Here is an 8,902-nt window from a genome sequence, read left to right as displayed (position 1 = left end):
ACCCTATACTCGCCTAAGTTAAAAAACATCCGAGTGGAGAGCAATCCTCCCACTCGGGGGCTTAGCTGCGACCCCGTACTCGCCTAAGTTACAAAACACTCTGAGTGGAGATCAATCCTCCCACTCGGGGGCTTAGCTGCCACCCCGTACTCGCCTAAGTTATAAAATGCTTCGAGTGGAGAGCAATCCTGCCACTCGGGGGCTTAGCTGCGACCCCATACTCGCCTAAGTTAAAAAAGCTCCAAGTGGAGAGCAATCCTCTCACTCGGGGGCTTAGCCGCGACCCTGAACTCGCCTAAGTCACAAAGATCTTATCAGCTACGTCACAAGTACAACGTGCGCTCCATCCCGATCTGCAAGGACGATGAGGTGTTGACTGAACACATCGTAAGACCTGCGTCACAAGTACAACGTACGCTCCAATCCCAATCCGCAAGGACGACAAGGTGTCAACTGAACACATCGTCAGAGCTGCATCACAAGTACAACGTACGCTCCATCCCAATCCGCAAGGACGATGAGGTGTCGATCGATCATGTCGTCCGAGCCAGTCGACGAAGAATGGAAGGGTCAAGTTCCACTCGGAATCAAAAAATATCCGAAAGCGATAAAGGAAAAGACTTCATATTCAAAGAAAATCAAGTTCAGATAAATCCCGCAAAAAGTTCAGAACCACAGCGGGCAGAAGTACTCAGGCATCAGGCCTAAAACAGTTTAATGGTACAAAATCACTCGGCATTCTGAGGCAAATAAAGGTGGGGCATAATGTTTGTTCACTCAGCGGGAGGAGGACTTGCTGGCTTGACGAAGCTGTCAAGATCAATGATGTCTGCGATACGAGTGGCAGCGTCGATTAAGGTGTCCATGAAGGACCGGAAGCTGAGCTTCTTAGTGTTGGAAACCTTGAGAGCCGCCAGCTTGTCTTCTCTGACATCCTTGAAGTGGACTCGGACCAACTATAGAGCAACATCGGCGCCACAACGAGCAGACGACTTCTTACACTCTTGCACTCGACTAGGGATTTCATTCAGTCGAGTCATTAGAGACTCGAGATCTTTTTGGAATTCTGCTTGGAGCCAGAGTTCAGAGTTAATCCGTGACATTGCCACATTAAGACAAGCAAGATAATCCACAGCACTGTCGAGACGAGACTCCAACCACAACATGTTCATCACGACGTCGTCTTTGACAGGAGAGTTTATGGGGTCAAGACCTATCTCGATCCTCCCAGTCTCTGCTTTGAAGTTTTGACAAACTTCTGCACAGTCAGAAAAGAGGTGAGTCGACAGTTTAATAAGATGTGTCAGTCGAGATCGGCAAATCAGTTGGACAAGAGGAAATACCTTCAAGCTTCAAGACCAGCTTCTCAGCAAGTCATCCCGGAAAAGCCTCCAGTTCGCCCTTCTTTGCCGTGAGACTTCTAACCTCGTCAGTCAAGGTATCCTTGTCCTTCTTCAGCCACACAACCTCCTTGTTGGCTTCAGTAATGGCAGTCTTCAGCTTGGAGTTCTCCTCATCCAACTTGTTGAATGAGGCCAGCTTCTTATCAGCAAGTGTCGTTTTCTCTCGTGCCTCCTTTTGTGCTGCGGCAAGGTCTTGATCCTTCTTCTTGAGAGCCTGCTTCATTTTCTCTAAAGAAATAACATTCTTCAGACGAGCTTGGAGTTGACGGTTTTCACTATGCACATCTGTTCGAGTGGAGTCACTCGATTCAAGAGACTTAAAAAATTCATAAGGTGGATAGTCGACGAATTATTACCTCCCATGGTAGCTACTTCTCCTAGGCCTTCTGGAGATTTTTCTTGGCTAGCTCCAAGTCGAAGTTGAGGCTGATCTGCTTCTTCTCCAGTTTAGCAAATTGGGCTCCAAGATCACAAGATTTCTGCGGTCAGCAAATAAGATATGTCAGTCGACAGAAACAAAGGTCAATCATAGCAAAAATTGCTCTAAGACTACCACTAAATCAAACACTCAATAGTAGTCTCGGGGACTACAACCAGTGGGTGCACTTGGCGTTCCCCCACTGGCCGGTTTTCCACTCTGCATGGTCTGTCCAGACAGAGAAAGATTCTCAGACCCCAGCCGACTACCAGCAGTCGACCGTGGTCTTGGGGACTACACCCATTGGGTGCAGTCAGCGTGCCCCCACTGGTCTGGATTCCACTCGGATCGAGCTATTCAACTGAGTGAAAGAACAATGAAGTAACATTGGAAAAATACATCCGCCGCATCAAACACCCGACGGCGGTCTCAGGGACTACACCCAATGGGTGCACTCTGCGTTCAGAAAAACACTCGACTCAACCTGGTCGACTCAAGTGGAAGAACTATTCAACACTAAGTCAAAACACCCAGTGGGTGATTGGATGCAAAATGAAGACCCATGATAGATGCACATAAAGGTTCCAAAACGCTCATCCAGGGGCACCTTACAGACAATGAAGCAGCAGTTGCAACTACCACTAATCGAGAGACCAGTCGGAAACCAACAAACCTTGACATTGACATGCAGAGCGGAGCTGGCATTGTAGGCAACCTAACTGTCCTCGTGCACCACCTTCATCTACTCCATCATAAGGTTTGCTTGGAGAAGGGCTTCCCCGGCGACACTCGACGAGTGGTCTGGAGTGTGATATGCAGCAAAGAGCGATGACGGCAATACAGTCCGAGCGATCACAGGATCTGAATCATGGAGCTGAGCAAGTGAAGCGGAGACTTCAGGAGTCAACGCCGAGGGACATTCAGTCGACAATGGATTGGCAAAAGAAACATTGGCCCGAGTCGGATGTCCGGATCGCTGGACCATCGCCTTCGATGTTGATGTCGACTGAGGCTCCTTGCTTACGGACGTCCTCCTGCTCGAAGCCCTGCCCCTCCTTCCCGTAGTCTTCAGAGGCACTCTTCATAGTCGTCTGGAAGCTCTATGACGTCCTGTGGAGCCACAACAAAATGCAACCATAGGAACTCAATCGACCGATGATACGTCTCCGTCGTATCTATAATTTTTGATTGTTCCATGCCAATATTATTCACTTTCATATACTTTTTGGCAACTTTTTATATTATTTTTGGGACTAACTTATTGATCCAGTGCCCAGTGCTAGTTCCTGTCTGTTGCATGTTTTTTGTTTTGCAGAAACCCAATATCAAACGGAGTCCAAACGGGATAAAAACGGACGGAGATTTTTTTTGGAATATTTATGACTTTCGGAAAGTAAAATCAATGCGAAACGGTATCCGAGGTGGTCATGAGGTAGGGGGGCGCGCCCTACCCCCCAGGCGCGCCCCTGACCCTCGTGGTCCACCCGTAAGGAGGTTGATGCTCTTATTTTGGCGCAAGAAAGATAATTTTATGAGAAAGATCTGGGCGAAAGATTCACCCCAATCTGAGTTACGGATCTCCAAATATAAAGGAAACGGTGAAGGGGTAGAATCTGAGAACGCAGAAACAGAGAGATAGATCCAATCTCGGAGGGGCTCTCGCCCCTCCCAAGCCATGGGAGCCAAGGACCAGAGGGGAAACCCTTCTCCCATCTAGGGGGGAGGTCAAGGAAGAAGAAGAAGAAGGGGGGGGGGCTCTCCCCCTTGCTTCCGGTGGCGCCGGAATGCCGCCGGGGGCCATCATCATCACCGCGATCTTCACCAACAACTTCACCACCTTCATCACAAACTCTTCCCCAATCTATGCAGCGGTGTAACCTCTCTCTTACCTGCTGTAATCTCTACTTAAACATGGTGCTCAACACTATATATTATTTCCCAATGATGTATGGCTATCCTATGATATTTGAGTAGATCTGTTTTGTCCTAATGGGTATTTGCTAATCGTGATTGGTTTGAGTTGTATGTTTTATTATTGGTGCTGTCCTATGGTGCCCTCCGTGGCGCGCAAGCATGAGGAATTCCCACTGTAGGGTGTTGCAATATGTTCATGATTCGCTTATAGTGGGTTGGTGAGTGACTGAAACACAAGTCCGAGTAAGAGGGATTGTTGCGTATGGGATAAAGGGGACTTGATGCTTTAATGCTATGGTTGGGTTTTACCTTAATGAATCTTTAGTAGTTGTAGATGCTTGCTAGAGTTCCAATCATAAGTGCATATGATCCAAGTAGAGAAAGTATGTTATCTTATGCCTCTCCCTCAAATAGAATTGCAATAGTGATTACCGGTCTAGTTATCGATTGCCTTGGACAAATAACTTTCTCGTGACAACAAGCTCTTTACTTTTACTAATTTAGTTGTGTCTTTATCTAAACATCCCCTAGTCTTTATTTACGTGTTCTTTATTATCTTGCAAACCTATCCAATCAAACCTACAAAGTACTTCTAGTTTCATACTTGTTCTAGGTAAAGCGAACGTCAAGCGTGCGTAGAGTCGTATCAGTGGCCGATAGGACTTGACAGAGTATTTGTTCTACCTTTAGCTCCTCGTTGGGTTTTACACTCTTACTTATCGAAAGAGGCTACAACTATCCCGTATACTTGCGGGTTATCAAGACCTTTTTCTGGCGCCGTTGCCGGGGAGTCATAGCGTGGGGTGAATATTCTCGTGTGTGCTTGTTTGCTTTATCACTAAGTAATTTTTATTTGCTGTTCTAAGTTGTTCTCTATCATTAGTTATGGATATGGAACGCAAAATAGCAAAAAAATTAGCTGTACTTGCTACTCATGAGGATGGGGTAACTCCTAAAACCCTTGATTCTCATTATTGGAAAGATATTATATACTACTTTGATAATCCTGAGAAAACCCCATTCAACTTTATAATGGGAGACACGTTGGATCAACGTGAATACTTTAGGGATTATCGCTCGACACAAAAAGGGAAACTATTATGGGATCAATTTATTATGTTGCGTTGGTATGCCTAGGCTCTATGCTTGAGATATGATATTACTTGTTGCTCTAGGATGGAGGATCCACACCTTCCCTTTTCATGCAAATTTAATGCTAATGAAACCTTAGCTTCTTATGCTAACGGTATATATGATTACTATGATGTGGAACAAATAGAAAAATTTGTTCCTTTTAAGGCTGCTTATGAAATTGAATCTTTGTTTGAAAAGTATGAAGCTTTAGATGATGATGTTTATAGGCCTGAAAATCTTGCTATACTTAGATATTGCTATGCAAATTATGAATACAATTACTATATTAATGCATTTATTGAGAAAGACTCCGCTGTCCAAGAAGAGACTAATATTTTGCAGGAAGCTATGGAAGAAGAAATTGATGAAACAGTGAGCTCATTGGATGAAAAAGATTATGAGGAGAGTGAAGAACAAAAGGAGGAAGAGCGGATTAGCTACCCGTGCCCACCTTCTAATGAGACTAGCTCTTCAACTCATACATTGTTTAATTCCCCTTCGTGCTTACCGAAGGATGATTGCTATGATGATTGCTATGATCCTTTGAATTTGTTTGAAATATCCCTTTTTGATGATGCTTTCTATGCTTGTGGCCAAGATGCCAATATGAATTATGCTTATGGAGATGAACTTGCTATAGTTCCTTATGTTAAACATGAAATTGTTGCTATTGCACCCACGCATGATAGTCCTATTATCCTTTTGAATTCTCCAAACTACACTATATCGGAGAAGTTTGTGCTTATTAAGGGTTATATTGATGGGTTTCCTTTTACCATTGCACATGATAATTTTGATAGATATAATATGCATGTGCTTGCTGCTACTACTTGCAATTATTATGAGAGAGGAACTATATCTCCACCTCTCTATGTTTCCAATACGATAGAATTGCAAGAAACTTCTTATACTATGCATTGGCCTTTACTATCTGTGCATGAATTGTTCTTTTATGACATCCTGATGCATAGGAAGAGAGTTAGACTTCGTCATTACATGATTTATGTTACTTTGTGCTCACTACTAAATTACAAATCATTTTTAATTAAAATTGGCTTTGATATACCTTGGGATCCGGGTGGATTCATTACTTGAGCACTATATGCCTAGCTTAATGGCTTTAAAGAAAGCGCTGCCAGGGAGACAATCCAGAAGTTTTAGAGAGTCATTTATTTCTGTTGAGTGCTTTCATATAGTTTAAAAACACAAAAATAAAGAGGGGAACCCAAAACTTTTCAAAAAGAGAAGTGAAAGTGAGAGAGACGAGCATTGTGAAAGTGGGGGACGTTCTTGAACTTTGTTCATGCCCATGGGAACTTTGTGAATCTTAATTACAGAAACTTTTCAATAAAAATAATTATCCCCTTGTACAATTCCATTGTATTATAAAAATAATGTGCAGGTTTGCCTTTAGGATGTTTACAATGCTTGTTGGTTTGTACGGTGGAGGACAGAAACTTTGGCTGTAGTGCGAGATTTTACATTTTTAACTGGAACGTCAATTGGTTCTGATTCCTTTTGCACTGTATTTCCATACAACTTGTTTATTTTTCCTAATTTTCGTAGAATTTTTGCGGTACAAGAACTATGGTGAATGTTCAGATTTCTACAGACTGTTCTGTTTTTGACAGATTCTGTTTTGATGCATAGTTTGCTTGTTTAGATGAATCTATCAATTTATATTAGTGGATTAAGCCATGAAAAAGTTATATTACAGTAGACACAATGCAAAAAAATAATATGAATTGGTTTGCTACCGTACTTAGAGTGGTGATTTGGTTTATTATAGTAACGGATCTTACTAAGTTTTCTGTTGAAGTTTTGTGTGGATGTAGTGTCTAATCGAGGATGTTTCGATATGAGAAGAAGGAAGAGAGGCAAGAGCTCAAGCTTGGGGATGCCCGAGGCAGCCCAAGTAAATATTGAAGGAGACTCAAGCGTCTAAGCTTGGGGATGCCCCGGAAGGCATCCCCTCTTTCTCCAACAAGTATCAGTATGTTTTCGAATTCGTTTCGTTCATGCATTATGTGCAAGTCTTGGAGCGTCTTTTGCATTTAGTTTTCACTTTTCTTTTATGCAGCATGCTGGTATGAGATATTCCTTGGTTGATTTATATAATGCTCATTGCACTTCACTTAAATCTTTTGAGTATGGCTTTATAGAATGCTTCATGTGCTTCACTTATATCATTTGAAGTTGGATAGCCTGTTTCTCTTTACATAGAAAACCGCCATTTGTAGAATGCTCTTTTGCTTCACTTATATTTGTTAGAGCATGGGCATATCTTTTGTAGAAAGAATTAAACTCTCTTGATTCACTTATATCTATTTAGAGAGATGACAGGAATTGGTCATTCACATGGTTAGTCATAAAATCCTACATAAACTTGTAGATCGCTGAATATGATATGTTTGATTCCTTGCAATAGTTTTGTGATATAAAGGCGGTGATACTAGAGTCATGCTAGTGGGTGGTTGTGGATTGTAGAGACACTTGTGTTGAGGTTTGTGATTCCCGTAGCATGCACGTATGGTGAACTGCTTTGTGATGAAGTTGGAGCACAATTTTATTTATTGATTGTCGTCCTTATGAGTGGCGGTCGGGGACGAGCGATGGTCTTTTCCTACCAATCAATCCCCCTAGGAGCATGCGCATAGTACTTTGTTTTCAATGGCTTGTAGATTTTTGCAATAAGTATATGAGTTCTTTATGACTAATGCTGAGTCCATGGATTATACGCACTCTCACCCTTCCACCATTGCTAGCCTCTCTAGTACCGCGCAACTCTCGCCGGTGCATTACACCCACCATATGCCTTCCTCAAAACAGCCACCATACCTACCTATCATGGCATTTCCATAGCCATTCCGAGATATATTGCCATGCAACTTCCATCATCATCATATACATGACTTGAGCATTCATTGTCATATTGCTTTGCATGATCATAAGATAGCTAGCATGATGTTTTCATGGCTTGCCCGTTTTTTGATGTCATTGCTACGCTAGATCATAGCACATCCCGGTACACCGCCGGAGGCATTCATATAGAGTCATATCTTTGTTCTAGATATTGAGTTGTAAGTAAATAAAAGTGTGATGATCATCATTATTAGAGCATTGCCCCAGTGAGGAAGGATGATGGAGACTATAATTCCCCCACAAGTCGGGATGAGACTCCGGACTTTATGAAAAATAAAACAGGCCAAAGAAGTCCAAATAAAAAAAGAGAGGCCAAAGAATCCCACCAAAAAAAGAGAAAATAAAAAAAATGAGAGAAAAAGAGAGAAGGGGCAATGCTACTATCCTTTTACCACACTTGTGCTATAGAGTAGCACCATGTTCTTCATATACTAGTGGGAATTTTCATTATAGAACTTGGCTTGTATATTCTGATGATGGGCTTCCTCAAATGCCCGAGGTCTTCATGAGCAAGCAAGTTGGATGCACACCCACTTAGTTTTCAGTTTGAGCTTTCATACACTTATAGCTCTAGTGCATCCGTTGCATGGCAATCCCTACTCACTCACATTGATATCTATTGATGGGCATCTCCATAGCCCGTTGATACGCCTAGTTGATGTGAGACTTTCTCCCTTTTTGTCTTCTCCACATAACCTCCACCATCATATTCTATTCCACCTATAGTGCTATATCCATGGCTCACGCTCATGTATTGTGTGAAAGTTGAAAAAGTTTGAGATTATTAAAGTATGAAACAATTGCTTGGCTTGTCATCGGGGTTGTGCATGATTAAATACTTTGTGTGATGAAGATAGAGCAACAACCAGACTATATGATTTTGTAGGGATAACTTTCTTTGGCTATGTTGTTTTGAAAAGACATGATTGCTTTATTGGTATGCTTGAAGTATTATTGCTTTTATGTCAAATGATAGACTATTGCTTTGAATCACTCGTGCCTTAATATTCATGCCATGATTAGACATATGATCAAGATTATGCTAGGTAGCATTCCACATCAAAAATTATTCTTTTTTATCATTTACCTACTCGAGGACGAGCAGGAATTA

Source organism: Triticum aestivum, chromosome 6B (genome assembly GCF_018294505.1).
Source record: "Triticum aestivum cultivar Chinese Spring chromosome 6B, IWGSC CS RefSeq v2.1, whole genome shotgun sequence".
Lineage (NCBI taxonomy): Eukaryota > Viridiplantae > Streptophyta > Magnoliopsida > Poales > Poaceae > Triticum > Triticum aestivum.
The sequence above is the reverse complement of the archived record's forward strand: the minus strand, read 5'-3'. Positions refer to the sequence as shown.